The following is a 17,312-nucleotide window of genomic DNA, read 5'->3' on the forward strand; positions in this document are numbered from 1 at the left end:
AGTAGAACAAGTATTATGCTTTAGGACATTGCATATATCGGTTTGTTCTACAGGTGAAATTGCTACATGGTATCAGAGCACAGGTGATCAAGCAAGAACAGTATAATAGCAGGAGAAATTTGAAGTTTATTATTCAGGATATAGATCTCAAGTTCTTATCACATCTATTTCATCACTGGCGTTCTATGGTTTGAGGCTTGAGTATGCCCTTGGTGGTAGCTCAAACTATATAGCTTGGAAGGATCGCATGGAGGTAGTTTTGGAAGATAATGGTCTTAAGGATTTCATTGACCAAGAAATTCCTAAGCCTACTGACAAGACTGAGCAGGTGGAATGGAGGAAGTGTGTGGCTAGAGCTAGGAGAATTCTCTTGGAGGGAGTGCGAGATCACATTGTCTCGAGCCTCCATGGGAAGGAGACTCCACATGCAATGTGGAAAACATTGAAAGATTTATATCAGAATAGATCAGAGGAAGCTGGCACTGAAGGACAAACTTTGAAAGATCAAGTGTGAAAGGGATGAGACGATCTCTAGGTATCTGACCAAGCTCATCACATGTAGGGATGAGCTTGCAAGTGTAGGGGTTGTGACATCAGATGAGGATATGGTGAGTCTAGCACTCCTTGGCCTTCCTAAGAGCTGGCATAGCTACCAGGACTCAGTGAATGGAAGGGAGAAACTACCAGATTGGGAATGACTATGGTCGGATTTGATGCAGGAGGAGATCAGACGGAGCACCAGAGACAGTTTCTTATCTATGCATGATGAGGAGAACTGTGCCTTAGCAAGTAAGGCGAAGAAGGGGAAGGAGAAGGTTTCTCTTTTCGAATCTAGTTCTTCCAATGATGGGAAGAAGGTTGAAAAATTGAAAGTGTGATGCTTTCGTTGTCATGAGGTGGGCCATTATGCTACAAATCGTCCACGGAGGAAATCCAAGAAGGGATCCAGGGAAGGATCTAAAGGTGAGGCACTTGCTTCGCAATTTGAGTTGGATTTCACACTCTGCGCATGCATGGTTTCATCCATGGTGGGAAGTGGTTGGTTTCTTGACAATGGAGCTTCTTTCCACATGACCGGTGACAAGAGTTTGTTTAGAACTTTGGAGGAGAAAGATCTCCAGATACTCAAAGCGATGGGTAATGTTGAGAAGTATAGTGTCTCAGGTGTAGGCATGGTTATTTTTCAGAGGGAGCATGGAGCTCACCTTACCTTGACCGATGTTAAGTATGTACCAGGACTAAAGAGAAACTTGGTGTCGATAGCGATGCTGGAAGACAGAGGCTATGATGTAGTCTTCAGTAAGGGAAAGGTTTTCCTTAGACACATCATCACTAGAAGGTGAAGCAGATTGGTTCACAGGTCAAGAAGCTGTATGCTTTTGAGGTTCAAGATGCATGCAAAGCCTTGAGTAGCAAGGCAACTGATGGAGACTTGGTGGTTGAGAGGGAGGGTATATTACCTCTCAACATGCAGAGCTAGAAGAAGTCTCAGATGATTGTGGAGGAGCCACGATTGGTGCAACAGCTTCAAGAGGCTATGGAGCAGCCACAACAGGGGAAGCCGAGTGGAGATCGAGTAGAGACATCTACACATCCAGAGACCTCCAGTAGGGGGAAACTTTGAGCCAGGGGGGCTGAGGGATCACATGCAGCCATACCTCCAGGTAGGAGGTGGGGCAATATAGAGTGATCATCCCAAGGAGGAGGGGCAGGATTCTTGAGGTACCCAACCTCTTGGATGAGACCTTGCTACGGGAGCCCCGATGTGGAGTAGAAGGAACTGACTGATTGGGTAGAGATAGATGTGGATGGAGCGGCAGAGAGAGTGACAGTGCAGGGAATCCCAGGACAATGCATAGCTAGCAAGCTGCAGCAATGCGAGAGGCACAAGTCTTTTGCACAGTGCTAGGTGGCACAAAGAGGTGTGCAATGGTGTGAGATGCATGGAGATGTTGCAGTAGCGCAGATGTTAGAGAGGGAGCACTTTTCAGCAGTAGGTAGAGCTTCAACATCAGAGTATGTTCCTAGCCCAACAGAGTGGTCAGTTGGGAGTGTTTTTGTTCCAAGTGTTGTTAGAGCAAGTGGTAGTATGTTCCTAGCCCAACAGAGTGGTCAGTTGGGAGTGTTTTTGTTCCAAGTGTTGTTAGAGCAAGTGGACTAGGTAGATGTGTTGCATGCAGAACATTCCAGAGTTACATGATCAGGTTCGAGAGAAAGCCTTTCTTGTTGAGAGGGAGTGCTGAAAAATGTGCAACAAGAAATGCTAAATTTAGAATGTGCTAAAAATAGACCTGCTAAAAATAGCATATCTAAAAATAGCATGTCTAAAAATAGAAGTTTGGCCAGTGAGGTCATTGGCCACATTGGGTGAGAGGTGAAACTGCTAAAAATAGAAAGTTCTAAAAATAGCATTGGTCCCTTCCTATTTATAACAGTCCCTAGTCTATCTATAGGAAGTAAAATTAATTTTGGTCTTAACAATAGTTTGAAATATTAATTAATTAAGGAAATTCGAATTTGAAGTCTTTGTGAGCATGCACATGAGTTTCCCGCACTGATTGAGGGAATAAGCATGAGTTCTATAATGAGAGAATCGGTTGACTTAGTTCTAACTAGTCAACTCTAGTTAGATTATTTTAACAAGTTGTTAAAATAATAAAATATAGTTTGTTAATGCTTGCATGCATGTGACAACTATTATTTTAGATAACTGAGGATTCACTCATGGATAATTGTTGCATGTTAGTTCTGTCAAAGACCTAGTTGAGATCAGATGTGGGACAATGTACTATCATATGCTTAACTATTTCTAGTAAGTAGTTTTTGCATGGTTGAGGAACTAGTGTTCTCAAGGAATACGTAGTTGGACCATTGGTTGTTTTTGGTATGTTGGAATTAATAACATATGCTTTTGCTATTTTTTCCTAAGCAAACTATGTAAGGACCATAGGGAAAGCCTATATAAACAGGGCTTGGGTGGTTCATGAGACATATCTTCATATCTTCATAGTTCATTGAGAATTGGATAGCTTGAGAGCTAATTCTTTTTGTATTGTGAAGAGGATTTCCACTTGATTGATAATACATGGTTGGGTTTTTATGCTGGTGCTTTCCCCTGGATATATCTTGTGTTATGTGTGATTATTTCTCTTGATCAATTATGCATGTTTCTACTTGATGTTTCTCATGAATTCGATTATGCTTCCGCTTAATGTTTTGTAGAAGTAGAACAAGTATTATGCTTTAGGACATTGCATATATCGGTTTGTTCTACAGGTGAAATTTCTACATGTAGACTCCCATATCTGTACAAGGGGGAGGAACTATTTCCATCCCTTCTATTACTCCCATCATGACTATATTTAGGTATACTTCCATTCCGTCAACGAGTGGAAGTTCTCAGGCTACTGCATCCAGTTTTGGATTTTTCGCTTATGGAATGCCGTCTCACGGGATTCCTTCAGTTCCTTTGAACATACCATCGACCACCTCTACATCCATGATGAGTGGATTGTCTTATTTTCAGGCTTTCCCATTTAGGAGTGGTCATACACCACATTCCAATCCGACAGTAGGGTCAATGCCTTTTCCTTTTACAAGTCAAGGTAGTAACCCCTTCCAGAGTTTGACAAACCCTGTGATTAGTGGGATAGGAGCTAGGAATCAATTTTTCGGCCAACAAGGGAATGTGCCGTATTCTTCGGTTAATTCGTTTCAGAATTTTCCACCCTTTGCTAACGCATGGAATCCTTATCAGGGGCTGTCAGCTCCTTTCAATACTTCGTTAGGGGGGAACTTCACTAGTTATGGAGGATTTTCGGCAGGAGTTTCTCAAACTCCGAATTTTGCTGGACCACAAGGACCACCTTTTGGTTTAGCAGGCTCTACAAGTTACTTCGGGCAACCTGGTGCTTTTCAAAATCTAGGTCATTCTTTTCAGACCTTTGGGAACCCTGCCTGCTCTGGATGGAATTCCCAAGGTCCCCCTCAACATCCTTTTCTGGCCACGCTTAATTTGCCAGACTTAACTAAATTGACGAATGATCCAATTAGGTACAATCCGGCTTGGCCTCCGGTCCCAACTAAACTTCCCTTGGATATTCCAAAGTTCGAAGGGAAGAGTGGTGAAGACCTGGGAGACCATGTGACCACATTTCACATATGGTGCTCATCCAACTCCCTGATAGTTGATTCAATCAGGTTGAGGTTATTTCAGCACACCCTAACCGGAAATGCGGCCAAATGGTATATATAGTTGCTAAGGGGCACCTATACTTCTTTCTATCATTTGGCTAATATCTTTTTGAACCATTGTCAGTTGCATGTCTGATATAAAACCAGAACTGAACTTCTGGCTAAATTTTAGCAAGACATCGCAACTCACATTTTGGATCACATCCAAGAATGGAGAAGGAGAAAAAGGCTTATCAAAGCTGAAATCCCACCAGAATTCCTTCCCGAATGGTTTCTCAAATCATTACAACCTGAGATCTCAAAGGAAATATCTCTTTCCATTGTTTATTCGGAAGAGCAGCCTATTTTTCGAGCCCAGCAATTAGAACTGATATATTCTTAGTCTGGGACTCTTCAGAAAATTCTACCTGATGCTCCTAGATCTAAGGTTGATTTACCAAAACCAAAGCCAGGTCCCCACGCCGATGGTATAGTTGGATCAATTGATGTTAACACAGTGAACCTTTTGAATCAATTGCAGCAATTGTCTCTACAAACTGCTTCTTCTAACCAGGCAGCACCATCTACACCTACACCTTCCCAACCTACCTCTATAAATGTCGTCCAGGCCTCTAACCCCAAAGGAAATAAAAAATTCGATGGGAAGAGGAAGGGACGAGGTAAGAAGAAGAACCAGGAAGGGAAAGGCAATGCAAACAAACCTGGCAATGGTGCCAGTGAGGGTAGAAAAGAGTCCAAGAAAAAGGTAAAGTTTCCATGCAAGTTATGCAATGGAGATCATTTGACTCACCTCTGCCCTAAGATACAAGATGCTCAACACTTATTAGTGCAGTAAGGGTCCTCTAGCTCCCAAGTTGTTCTGACTAACCCTTTTCCCAAAGGGCAGCAATTACTTATTGGCGTGCATTTGAACGTTGGTACCTCCGCAGGGGTCAACTAGGAAGGGGAAAATTCCTCAAATGTTTATATGATGAACTCTCATGTCGACATTGCTACGTGAGCACGCGATTATGGTGAAACAAAAAAATCTAAGCTAAATCTCTTCCCAAAGCCATAGACCCACTTCATATTGAGCGACCCTCTATTGAGTCTATACCTCGGATACTGAAAGGTTCTGCAAAGCGCTCGACTATTAACCCTAATGCTAGGGCAGCCCAGAACTACTCAATTGTAGAAGATCTAGCTCAAAGTCTGTGTGCTATGTCTGCATTGGAGGTACTCCAGTCATTTCCTACTAAGAGAAGTGCTTTTCTTTCGACAATCAATGCAGTAGATCCAAAGAATTCTTTAGTGCTCACTTCTGATATGCTGAATGTCAAAAAGAGACTTCCTCACCATATGGCTTTCCAGATGAAGTCCACTTACCGAAAGAACAATATTTTTCGGATAGTTATAGATGAAAAAGCTTCCACATGCATAATGTCTATGTCATGTTGGAAGGCCATTGGATCACCTTCATTTGTTCCTTCACCGACTCTCTTAACAACATTTGATGGACATTCTCATAGGCCACATGGGATTATCCCAGCCATTCCTATATGTGTTGGGGGAAAGGTCATAAATATTGAGGTATAAATCATCGATGCCAACCTGGATTATAACCTTCTCTTAGACAGGAATTGGATTTACGAGATGGATGCCATAGTTTCATCTTTATTCCGCATCCTATGTTTTCCTCATGAGGGGAGGATTGTTAAAATTGATCAGTTGGATTATTCTCTAGGTGACTCCCATGCAAATTTGGATTCTACCATTCCATTGGTGGATAATCCCCGTCAACCTATAGATAATTTAGGAGTTAGGATGTACTATTCATTGATGGGTATATTTTACCTTCCTGCTCCTACAGCTAGAATTAATGCAATTTCATCCTCTAGGGGACCTTCACGGAAAGAGTTCTTTCGAACTCATTATTTTTCAAACCCTTGGACCTTACCTTCATCTACCACCACATTAGATGGAGGGCAGGTTGGTGGAATGGCATTTCCCATGTCTACAACAGAACTTAGCTATCAATCTATCGTTAACTCTACAGACAACCATCCCACTCCTTTTTCACAAGAGGAGTTAGATGGCAATGTGGCTCTGGCTTGGACCCTCGATTCCACTTCAGCTCTGGATTGCTTAGATACAACCTTACCATCTGAAGAAGCAATTTTGGAGGCAATGATGGGTGTGGATCAACCATGGGAAGATTTACATCATCGTTCATATTTTCTTCCTCCATTGCATGAAGTTGAATCTAGGTTCTCCAATCTGCTTACTAGTGATGTTTGTACAGTTTCAAACCCTTTGGCTCTAGCACAATTTTCTGCCAAAGGTAACATGTCAGTTATCTCACAAACTATAGTGTAAACATCTCTAGGAATCCTAACGTAATAGAAAATGTCTTCATCAGAGTTGATTGTTCCCTTGAAGAAATTCAAATCTACACCGACCTATTTAAAGAATTTCGAGATGTCTTCGCTTGGTCTTATGAGGAAATGCCTAGAATTGATCCATCTATAGTCCAGTATGAGATAAAGATGTACGAAAATGCCAAACCTATTCATCAGAAAATTCAACCGGTCAATCCTTGGAAAGTGGCATTTATTAAAGTTGAAGTTGAAAATCTGCTTAAGGCGGGTTTCATATACCCCGTTCCTCTAACTGAGTGGGTTTCCAATCCAGTCCCGGTAGATAAGAAGCAAGGAACGATCCGAGTATGTATCGACTTTAGGGATTTAAATAAAGCTTGTCCAAAAGATAATTACCCCACACCTTTTATTGATCAAATTATTGATGAATGTGCGAGTAATGAAATTTTTTTGTTCATGGACGGATTCTCTGGTTACAATCAAATTACTATCCGTCCAGAGGATCAGCACAAGACAACCTTTATTTGTCCTTGGGGCACATTTTCATACAAAAAGATGCCTTTTGGTCTTAAAAATGTTGGAGCTACTTTTCAGCGGGCCATGTCTTATGCTTTCCACGACATCAAGCATGTTATCGAAGCATACTTGGATGACTTAGCTACTCATTCTTGCAAGAGAATTGATGATCCTAGCCACCTTCGGTTAGTTTTTGAGAGATGTCATTTTTATAAAATCCAATTGAATCCGAATAAATGTGTTTTTACAGTCACATCTGGTTAGCTATTGGGATTCATCATATCAACTAAAGTGATTTGTGTTGATCCCTTCAAGGTTGAGGCAATAATTCAGTTGACTCCCCTGTCTTCCATTCATCAACTTCAAAGTCTCCAAGGAAAGGCAAATTTCTCGAGGAGATTTATAACAAATTACGCCGAGATTACCAAAGGATTTATGCATTTTCTTAAGAAAGGAGTTCCATTTTTTATGGGCAGACTTCGCGCAATGAATCAGAAAATTTTAGGGGCTAATGTTCGCCCAGTGGGCTAATTTTCCATGATTTGTCCAAAAAAAAGATTCGCCAATTTCCAATTTTATAAAAGACGATTCGCCCAAATTTTAGAATATAAAATTATTTTACCTTAAAAATCGCCAACATTATATAGAGACTATATATAAAATAATTATAAATTTGATTAATTTTACAAATATATCAATAAACATTTATAATTTTCATATTAGGGATTAGTGAGATTCGCCAATGTTTTAAACTTCAAGAAAATTTTCCATCCTTAAAATTTTCCTTGGCAATGATCTTTTGATGCTTTGAAAAAGGCATTAACCTCTGCTCCATTATTGAGTCCACCAGACTATGGCAGAGATTTCCTTTTGTATCTCGTTGCAGCAGAATCAACCATTGGTATGGTTCTAGTTCAAGAGGATGATGCTCTCAGTGAGCATGTAATCTACTACTTGATTTGAGGCTTAGTAGGACCTGAGCTACGCTATTCTCCCATCGAGAAATTGGCCTTGGCAGCTGTCCATGCTGTCCAGCGGCTTTGTCATTACATTCTGTTGTGCAAAACATTCACCTTAGCGGCTATCAATCCTTTTCAGTTTGTCCTCAATAGGTGAGTGATTGGGGGCAAGTATAATTGATGGATTGTTATTTTACAAGAATTCACTCTCAAGTTCTTGTTAGCTAAATCTAAGAAGTCATTAGTTTTTGCAGAATTAATTTCGGAGTTGCCTTGTGAGAAAGCCATTGTTTATGAGGAAAATTTTCCCAACGATCATTTATTCCTCATTTATTCACAAGATCCCTAGTACAGAGATATCATTATATATCTCCAAACTTCAAAGTTCCCACCTTCTTTCTCTAAACATGAGCGTTGAAAGTTACGTCACCTTGCCAAAAACAATGTTATCATTGGTGATATATTATATCACAGAGGGGTTGACTCAATCCTTATGCGTTGCTTAACTTTGGAAGAAGCTGAGTCTGTACTTAATGATTGCCACAGTGGATCTTGTGGTAATCACCTATCAGGGCTTGTAATAGCCCAGAAAGTTTTGCATGTAGGCTACTTTTGGCCTTCAATTTTCAAAGACTGTATTAACGTGGTCAAACGTTGCCACCCTTGTCAAATCTATACTCGGAAAATGCGCGCGCATCCAGCTCCACTTTTTCCTGTTATCATTTTCGGTCCATTTACAAAGTGGGGCATTGATTTTACTACATGTAATCTGCCTTCGGCAATGAATCACAAGTACATCATTGTGGTCGTAGACTACTTTACGAAGTGGGATGAGGCCATGCCTACTTACAAAAATGATAGTGAAACAACAACCTTGTTTCTCTTCAACCAGGTTATTTCATGATTTGGTATCCCAAGAGAGATTGTCACTGACCATGGCAGTCACTTCCAGAATCAACTGATGACCGAATTGGCTCTCAAGTTGGGCTTCTGGTGGGAGCATACATCTTATCCTCTGGCCAATGGGAAAGTCGAAGCTGTGAATAATTCCCTTAAGACTATCCTGCAAAGGACAATTGATAAAAATCGATCCAATTGGCACATCATGTTATACCCGACACTCTAGGCATATCGAACCTCGGTTAAGATTGCCACCGGTTTTACTCCTTTTCAATTAGTTTACGGGTTGGAATCTATTTTTCCTATCGAATGTGAAACTCTATCCCTTAGGCTAGTTGTATAACTTCTTCCAGAGACGTCTAGTCTCGAAGAACGCCTCGTTCATTTGGAACATCTTGATGAGCAGTGTTGAGATGCAGCCATAATAAACGAAGCCCATAAGAAGAGGGTTAAAACTCAGTATGATAAAGCTGCTTGTCCTCAGGTTTTTTCTGAAGGCGACCTTGTCTTAGTCTATGACCAAGACAAAGACACCCTAGGGGTAGGCAAATTCAATTCTATATGGTATGGTCCCTTTATAGTCATGCAAGTTTTGGGAAAAGGGGCCTATGAATTAATTGATTTTGAAGGGAACAAGCTGGTGGAACCTCGAAATGGGCTCTACCTTAAGAAGTATTTTGCTTAGGCATCAGCCGAGCAATTTCTTGTTTGTATATATTATATCTTTGTATATATTTGTCTAGCATTTTGTGATATCGACATTTTTTTATCTACTTTGGTACGTGTTGATGGATGATTCGATATATTTCCGATTCGCCGGTGGTGCTAGTTGGCACACTCAGAATCTTGCTTCCGCGGCTTGGGTGATTTATTATCCATCTCACTAGTTGATGGTGTCGAGGGGAGTATGTATTGGCCCTACTTCAAATAAAATTACCAAATATATTATCGTTCTTAATTTACTATCCGCAGTAATTTCTTATGGGATTGATTCATTGATAGTTTATCTAGACTCACAGTTGGTGGTGTCGTAGTTAAATAACATTTATTGGGTTCGTGATCCTTATTTATATCACCAATTTTTTAGAGTGAGAATGTTGCAATGATCATTTATTTATATTGCATATGTTCACATTCCACGATCTAAGAATTCATTAGCAGACTCTATTGCTAATCAAGAATTAGATTGGCACATTAATCATTCATCTAATTAAATAACATCAAAAAATTTGAATCTGTATATATATCATAAAATTGCCTGTATATAGATAGAGTGTTCAAAAAATAATATACAAAATTGGGACAAGATGCCCTCAAAATTTGGGTTCATGCCCATAATCATGTCCATTCATAAATAGGTCTGTCTATCGACCCATCTCAGGATGAGTGGCTAAAAAGTTAACCACCACACTAGCTACATACCGAAGTATATGGACCCAGTCCCGTGGTATGCCTAAAATAGGGCGCTACATCTCCTCAGGTAGGTCCTCTATGGCTATCATAGATACCTGGTGAGTTAGTCTCACCAAGTTTCTCTGAACTGCATATAGGACTCACTTTTTCTAAGTTGTTGCCTCTTTGACCCCTCTTCCACGACGCCGGTGCCTCGGAAATCCATTTGGTCTCACTGGACCCACATCTAGAACATGGTAATTTTGTTAGTATTTTGTCTCATAAAAAAATATTTCTAAGTTCATTTCATATAAAAAAATTCAAAAAATCTTAAAAATTCATAAAAAATAAAAAAGTTGTTACCAATGTCTCCCCATGCCGCATTTGGTGGTAACAGTAAGTCTGGATCTCCTTGGAAATCCATATTGGTATACGAGTAGTCGTCGACTGCGATGATCTATTGGTCCCACCAAGTGAAAAACTCATCATCAAAAGTCATTCTAGGCATGTCCCCACCTCCAAGGTGTTTCATCAAGTTCACCCATCTACCCATTCGTGGATCTCTAGGGATGTTGATGGACACGGATACTTTGGGACGTAGCCCAAGTACCTTCTTGAAGAAGAATGGGCATAAGATAATCCCTTATCCAAAAAAATTCTTCTGACCCTTCTGTATAAAGGTCAGTTGGCTCTTCATGTTAGTCAAAAGAGGCATGCACCAGTCAAATACCATGGTGAGACATTCCATTGCTAGGCTCATGGACACTCATGATGCCTGATGCAGCGAAGCTGACCCATTTACCCATGCAATGATAAATAGAAAAATCCTCAGAGATAAACTTTCCACGTGTTTGATTGCAATTTGACTTCAAATCTTCTATGGGTGTCCAGGATAGTATATATGTACATAGTCTTCTACTGAAAGACTACTTCATGTCCTGCCAGTTGAATGAATGACCTGCCCTCTTCGGGAGAGACCTGTAATAAAGTAGATGTCTTCGACCTCAATCCGTATAAGCATTTGGTCTATCATGAAGGCATCATCCTTTGCACTCCAGTAGTGGATCAGTGGCTCGAGCAAGAACGTGTTGACTTTCATGTTTGGCATTTTGAAGAATTTCAATAAGCCACAGCCTCTCAGAGTGTCTAGTGCATTTTGGTCATTCATTACCTCATTATCAATTGTGGTATGCACTCTTTTCCTCCATGCGATGGTCATCCTGCAAAAAATTTGAGTTTCAATTGTTAGTTTTTATGTTTAAACTTTAACTCGCGTACACGTGGGTTCCCTTTACACACAGTCGTGTGTAGGGCCCTGTATACGCGGGTTGATCACATCCAACCCGCGTGTATGCAGAGTTGGAAATTTTGGCATAATTTCCCAGGGTTAGAACTTTAAGGAAACTTCAAAAAACTATCACAAAACATTACAAGCATGATTTGAGGGTTACCTGATAACTTTGGGGCAATTTGAACGGTCCAATTGTTCAGAGGAAACCTTGCTCTTTCTTGCTCCATAGCTCTTTACTCCAAACAGAAATGAAAAACTGAGTCCAAAATTCATTATATAACTTTGAAATTGCAAAATATTTTTTCAAAAATTGATTTTTGTCTCATGGATTTTTTGACCTGTGGGCTTGGATTGTCGAGAGTGGGTTGCTTTTTCGAGATATTTTGGAGACTTCTTAGAGATGTTATTTCGGTCCCATGACCACTGACCCATCATGGGAGTTATGGTTCACTCACTGGCATTTAGGTTAGGGAAAACCATTTTCCGCTGCATCTTGCATACTAGCCTCCATTCAACGATATGTTAGCCATAGGGTCGACCCCATCGTATCTTGGTTAGCAAACCATTTTCACTCACCGATTTTTGAAATCATGATACGATGGTAGAGCCATCCTTTACATGGGCATCTTAGTTAGAACCTCACTGACATTGGTTGTCCATGTTGCTATACTAAGTAGGCTCGGGATTCCTCTTTAGTCCTGCCATGACTTATGTGTTGAAGACACATTCTCCTTTCTTCCACTCTGATTTCTGGCCTTATACCCTAGAGGTTCCTTTGTGTTGAGTTGTACCGCTACATTGCATTTTGACTATTTGCACCTTTTTGGCATTGAGATGGCTTCACTTGGACTCGTGTTTAAGCCACATATTTAACCATGTCTTCTGAAAAATCAACCATGCAATCACTTAGCTTCTGCAACTTGACGCATTGTTTTACCCGTGGAAAGAACATCCCTTTGAGGGTCCTTGACCAGTTTCACCTCCCTGCATTGAGCATAGAAACGTTTCCCTCCCAGGAACTAGATCATCTGTTTCTATGACACTCGTTCTTTCCACTATACTATAGCATTCTTTTATTGTTTTTCCAACTTAAAGAAAAAGACAAAAAAATATATATATTCCAAAAAAGAGCGAGAACGGGACAACATTTCCATATTTTGTTGGCAGCTAGAGTCAATCGTGTCACCCTTGAACAAATCACTCAAAAGAAAGTCTCTCCTCCATTTTGGGCGGGATTTAGTTTGACTTAGGTACGCCTTAACCTTGTTATTGAGTCAGTACTCCTCCGATTGGTTACCTCTTCAAATCATATGGAGATTTTTCTCATGCCTCCTACATGACAAACTTATACAGAGTTATCATATGTTGCCATATAGTCATCATTGAGTTGTGCCTTTTTTCAAGGGAAGTAAGCTTGAGTCGGCCTATCTGCGGTGTCCCTTGACCTATTTTTTAGTCGGCCATCCGTGGTTGTCAATGTCATGTTTGTCATCACATCAGTTATATTGGTCCTTTGCTCGTGCCGATTTGAGGTCTCCATTGACTTCTTGCTGGCGAGTCTTGTCCTTATCGACGACGACATATTTCTCTAAGGGTAGGCCTAGAGCCGCACCCTGGCCCTATTTTCATTAGTGATATGTCACCTTGTGCTCAACATCGATCAGTATCATGGGTCTTTGACTGAGTGGTTTCCCTTGTGTTCGACATCAGCTTTCATTATCACACATTAGGATTCGTTTAGTGCCTTAGTTTCCATTTCACCCTATTGGTGGATACCTCGCCTCTATTTCAACTTTCATTTTTGGTTGGTTCAGAGGGTTTCTATTGTGCGCTAACTACATCTTGTGTACACTGGAAAAGTGCTTTAGTTGGGTTACTACATATTTTTCATCTGATTCCTTCCACATTATTTGCTTACGGGTTACACTCATGCTAGATTGATGAAGGATGCCTTAATGCCTTCCTTCTAGTGGATCTTTTCCTATCGACTACAACTCATTTGCTCTGGGACAAAGATCTAGAGTACATTTTGCAGTACCTTGGGGTTTGCAATCATCAGTGGAAAATTCCTTCACTATCAATAGTGGGAAACCATCATTGTCCCCTAATTGATAGATTCTTCCAGGTGTTCAACTTCAGCTCATTTATTCGCACTTGTTAGATTGTACTGGATACCTTGACTCTAATTATCATTATTGGTGAGTAGTCTCAAGTTTGTTAACAGTATACATCAATGACCAGTAATCAAACGATTTCTCACTTGGTTGACCTTAGATCACATATTCCCATTGTGTAGAAATGTACTGCGGCGGTGGGTGAAGACCTCGGGTTGCATCAGCATGTTTTGGTTCACTTGTCAGTCGCTCCTGTTGCTACTAGTTGAGACCATCCGCCTTATATGTTTCAATTCTTCACAACGACATCTTATATGTTGGCATCCAAGTTGTGATCTAGTATCATTTTATTCCATCATGTTCATTTGATACTATTGGGATCAGTTTTTGACATCAGTGACCAGCTTCATCCTTCAGCATCATTGATCGTCTTCTTATGTGTGATATTCAGACATGTACTTTTTTCGATCATGATCAGATGATCCATCATGTACTTTTAGTTCTTTATACTTGTATACATATTGGATCCACTTGTACTTGATATGCAGACATGCTTTACTTTTTTTGAGCATGGGTATGCCTGCCTCAGACAACAGTTTCTTTTTGATCTCTTTTGATGGCTTGGCAGGCTGAATTTTAGTGAAGTCCTTCTCAATCTCGACAAGATTCTTTCCATACACTTAATACATTTCGGCCATCATATACCCCTTTTGACCTCATATATTAGGGGGCATCTCTTATAGCACCATTTACCACCCTTGATATTTGTGATGCTTAGTTTATGGCCTATGGAAACCCCTCCTTCCAAACTTGGTCCAAATATAATAAAAACAGTGTTTTATTCCGTGTATGCTACTTTGCCCTGAGATAAAAGTGTGTACACGTGGGTCAGTCAATACCCAACCTGCATATATGTGTTAAAACACTTAAAAAATTAAATTTCCTTAATTATGGGTGGAGTTCATAGGTTTTACCTGTTGATTACCTCCTATTGCCCATGGCCCAACTATTTCCAAACTAAAAACTAATTGGGAGAAGTATAAATAGACTTCTATGGGAAGGCCTAAAAGGAGAGAAGAGATAGAGTTATTATACTAAGATTACCCCTGACTGAATATGATGAATCCTTGTGCCTCATGCACTTCCCCAAGCTTCAGGAAACCCTTGTTTCCTTGATTATAGATATTCTCCCTCATGCTTGAGATATCATGGTGTTGGTTACGGAAGAAGATTGTTGAGGGCTGGGATAGGATGAATTCGGAGGACGGTTCCGCTTGGAGCCAAAAGAAGAAGACTCAGGTGAATTCTCTCCATGTTATTTATAGCTTACTGCAATAAAAGAAATGACGCCTTGTTTCATAAATTAAATTTGTTTATGCATCAAATTATGTTGTAATTCATATATGAATGCTGCTTTGATGTATGATCAATCATTTTTTTATATGATATAAAGTCAAATTTCGTGAATATGCTTTACTTCTATACTGCTATGTATGTTCGAATTGAATGATTTTCAAGTTTGAAGAACATCGGGAGTTGCAGAGGGTCTGAACCCTACAGGACCTACTCGAACGAAGGAAATACGGGTACGGTCGCTCTTACATAGTTTGATTATATAAGCATTTTGCCTGAGTTGTATGAGTGTTTCTTATTGTAGTTTGTTTATGCTCTGTTGGGGTTCTAACCCAAAGCCCTAGGGTACTTATTCCCAAAACAATAATACCTCCTAATCCCACATATTCCTCTTAGATTTGATACTATAACACTCTATCTTGATCTTGTAGCACTACGAAAGAAGCCTTCAAATGCATTTTGATTTGCCCCACACCACTCCTGACCACCCATAGGCACTCCATAATGATAATAAGAGCATAAAAATTAATAAAGTGAATTCATATACCTAGTAGGAACTTTTATTTGGTTAATAAAGTAGGTATACAATCATTCCCAACCTTGTAGTGAAACAATAGTAATTTTCTACTATTTATTAACACAAGTTAACAATGGTTTTTTCAAGTGATTCCACTTGGATTAGAGTCCTAGGACATCCTAATTAATAACAAAATTCACCCCATCTCATTTGCATTTGATCCCTGTTTCTCTCTGGCGTGCGGCGTCCACCTGTTCTTTCAAACATTGGGCCTCCCTCATCTTGGCCAATCGCTGAGTAAGGGCAACCGTCTGTGCGGTCCCCAGGACATTGTCATAGGCCTAATGCAATTCCCGCACTTCTGTCTCTAACTACTGCAGCGTTGGGTACTCCTGCAGTGAAGTGAGCGTGAGGAGGGACTAATTCAACAATCATGTGCAGTCATGTACTGCATGCTCTATCACTACCAAACCTGATTAAATGGTGTGGTGGCGCTACTCTCTAACTTCTGAGGGTGTAGAGGGCTGCGCCTTCAGCTGCAACTCAGCGATCTGCAAGTTCAATGCCAACTAAACTTTCGCGGCCTCCTCTTGGGCCCTACAGAATCTTGCTACCATGTGATGAATCTTTTCAGCTGCTAGGAGTTCCACTAGCACAGCCAATTCTGGTACACTGCTACAGGCCTCCTCCATGACCTGTTCCAATCCTCGGTTGTGTACAACCAAGCTATCGCATTGTAGACTGATCTGCTCTAGATTTCCCTTTTATTCCATTAAGACTTGGAGGGCACGGCCTTCCCTGGCGCGGAGCTCAGCGGTTACCCCATCCTGCAGCTGGTATAGGGTTTCTCTGGGAAGGGCGGCCAAATTCAACCCCCAACCCCTCATGTCACCTTCAGCTTCTGCTAAGACAGCGTCTGCTGGTAACATGAAAGTGTTCGTTGTGCGGGCTCGCAACATCTGCTCAGCTTCGGCTGCATCTTCTGCTAGGTGTGGTGTCATCACTCCTGGGGGTCGCACCTGTAATGCTTGCAACTGCACTCTGAGCGCCCCAATACAGTTTTCTACTCCGTCAGCAACTCTTCCAGAGCATCCTTAGTGGCATTGCGAACTAGTTCGCTACTGTCAACAAGGTCTCCCTCCACAGTATTTGTTGTCTTTGTATTTTGTGTGCGGTTGGCTTCTCCTTGACGCGTGGCCTCTTGAGTTGGATCCATTCTGTTGTAAGGTCCAAGCGTTCCTGTATCTCAACCTCCCCCTGTATGTCCTACTTCGTGGACATTTCTTGACCTTCCTCAGTCTCTTCAGTGGGCATGGTTGTGGTTTGTGTCGTCTGCTCTATTGTTGTTGCCTCACCTGCCTTCCACTGCGTGGCCACTTCCTGTTCCTAATGCTTTCTCTCCGCCAGCTTTGTGATGTGCAGCGTGGTCTCCCTCTTCCTCTTTTGTGCTATGATCTTCTCCAATTACGCCAAGTCCGGGGTGCACCACTCCAGAGACCATGATGCCATCACTTCGAAGATTGCATCATCTATGGCAATGAATGGCAGTTTTACCCATGCTCGGGTTGGATCCTTGCACACCCAGATATACAAGTTATGCATATCCGCCTTGAATTTTGTCATACCTTGTAAACTATTGGGGACAAGTGTGGCCTGTAGTTGATCCTTGTTTGTAATCTCGCCTCTATGAATGCCAAAAACACTTTTATCTCATGAATC

This window comes from Pinus tabuliformis, chromosome 2_1 (assembly GCF_031772625.1).
Source record: "Pinus tabuliformis cultivar Carrire ecotype Pingquan chromosome 2_1, CPIR1, whole genome shotgun sequence".
Classification (NCBI taxonomy): Eukaryota; Viridiplantae; Streptophyta; class Pinopsida; order Pinales; family Pinaceae; genus Pinus; species Pinus tabuliformis.